Genomic DNA, 2,587 nt, shown 5'->3' with positions numbered 1-2,587 from the left:
GAAGTTGGGACACGTTAATTGAGCGACAGACTTATTTTAATTCTACTTGCTGATCTCAGGGGTATAGAATTCTGTACAGCAAACGCTACCCGAAACCCCACCTATACGGCGTGTATGACCTTGAGAGCTTCAGTGAACGCTTGAATTTTGCAGGGATAACATCCGGTTTGCTCTCTCAAGACTGATCATATTTTATCTTCAAGAGAGATCAAGGGGAAAAAATAAACGCTTCGGCGAAGATTCGAACTCTCGACCTCTCGACCTCGAGACTTCGTGTCTCATGTCCTAACCACTAGGCTACTGCGCCAATTGAGAAAAAGAAGGAAAAACATTGATATGAATTCATGTTATGTTATTCTTGAAGCAGCATGATTTATATCTCTATCCGCCCATTGTTCAGAAGTGAATACATGTATAACTATTTCTTAGATGTCTGGTTTCAACTGCACAGAGCTTTGGAGAGATTCAATTACTGTTCTTGTCATTTTCTTGCATGTTGTAAATAGAGATATCGCAGCTATTTGCATAGCGCGAATGTTGTGTAGCATGACGGTGTAAACATGTACTGCGATTCCGTGAAACATGTTTGCAAATAAAGGCAAATTTTAATGTCAATTTTTACGTTTTTGCAACGCATGAATGGTAATTCAAGCGTAGAATGATATAAAATTATCAATTTTTTTTTAATCTTTGACAACACTGGTGAAGTGGCCTAGCGGTTAAGACATCGGCCCGACATTTCGAGGCCCCGAGGCCTTGAGTTCGAATCCCTGCCAAGTCGTTTATTTTTTCTGCTCGATCCTTCTTCACAATTATGCTCAGCTCTGCGAGAGCAAACGGATGTTACCACTGCAAAATTCAAGCGTTGACTGAAGCTCTCAAGGTCATACACGCCGTATAGGTGGGGTTTCGGGTAGTGTTTGCTGTACAGAAATCTGTACATGATTTTGTCCCTATTTTTCAACCTCGTAGCCCCGGAAAGTCATAAATAGACCACAGCTTTAAGCAAACAAACAAACAAAAAACCACGCACACATGGGTAGCAGCACGACTCTTGTTGCCGCTAGCTTTCCAGCCGAATTTCAAGTCCCAGCAATGGGATAAATAATGAAGGAAATGACACGACTTACCGCAGAGACATGGATTGGAGTAGTGCCGCTGCCTCATCATCTGATTCAGACTGTTGCCCGTGTCAAACACTTTCTGCTTGTTGTCAGGACGCGTGTAAAATCCCCGTGCACCCTGTCCCGCTATCGTAATCACACACAGAACAGTGAGAACGGCACGTGCTGCACGCTGATCAGTCATCGTGCGGCGTGTGAGAACTGTGTCGATCTTCCTCGCGACAGCTGTGAAGGAGGACTGTGAGTTTCCCCGAGGGCTACCACCCTCGCCAAGCGAAGCGGGCAATGCTGGTTTTAGTCGCTGCACGCCACACGGTCGTCGTTTGGCCATAGACTGACAATTCCATCACAACTTTAGTGAGAGAGAGAGAGACGCCACACAGTCGTCGTTTGGCCATAGACTGACAATTCCATCACAACTTTAGTGAGAGAGAGACGCCTTACAGTCGTCGTTTGGCCATAGACTGACAATTCCATCACAACTTTAGTGAGAGAGAGAGAGAGAGAGAGAGAGAGAGAGAGAGAGAGAGAGAGAGAGAGAGAGAGAGAGAGAGAGAGACTGACATTGACACTGACACAGTTTAATTGAATATGGGCCTACAGCCCCTTTCAATGGGGGGGGGGGGGGGGGGGGTACACATGAATCACAGGAAAAAATAGAAAACATTATATTTAAACGTATGCAAAATACACAGTGGTTTGTTCCAAACTTTCCTCTATCTATAATCTTGCGCATCAATGCTGCCTAATATACATACAACCGAACAATAAATACAGCAACAACAAAACCTTCAGCGACAATTTTTTTTTCTTTTTTTTTTTTTTTTTTTCTTCAGCTCAATTTCCTTTTTCTTCTTTTTATATTTAGTCAAGTTTTGACTAAATATTTTAACATCGAGGGGGAATCGAAACGAGGGTCGTGGTGTATGTGCGTATGTGTGTGCGTGCGTGCGTGCGTGTGTGTGTGTGTGTGTGTAGAGCGATTCAGACTAAACTACTGGACCGATCTTTATGAAATTTGACATGAGAGTTCCTGGGTATGAAATCCCCGAACGTTTTTTTCATTTTTTTGATAAATGTCTTTGATGACGTCATATCCGGCTTTTCGTGAAAGTTGAGGCGGCACTGTCACGCCCTCATTTTTCAACCAAATTGGTTGAAATTTTGGTCAAGTACTCTTCAACGAAGCCCGGGGTTCGGTATTGCATTTCAGCTTGGTGGCTTAAAAATTAATTAATGACTTTGGTCATTAAAAATCTGAAAATTGTAAAAAAAAATAAAAATTTATAAAACGATCCAAATTTACGTTTATCTTATTCTCCATCATTTGCTGATTCCAAAAACATATAAATATGTTATATTCGGATTAAAAACAAGCTCTGAAAATTAAATATATAAAAATTATTATCAAATTTTTTTTTTCGAAATCAATTTAAAAACACTTTCATCTTATTCCTTGTCGG

The sequence above is a fragment of the Littorina saxatilis genome, linkage group LG1, assembly GCF_037325665.1.
Source record: "Littorina saxatilis isolate snail1 linkage group LG1, US_GU_Lsax_2.0, whole genome shotgun sequence".
In the NCBI taxonomy this organism is placed as follows: domain Eukaryota; kingdom Metazoa; phylum Mollusca; class Gastropoda; order Littorinimorpha; family Littorinidae; genus Littorina; species Littorina saxatilis.
Note: the sequence above shows the minus strand (reverse complement) of the source record.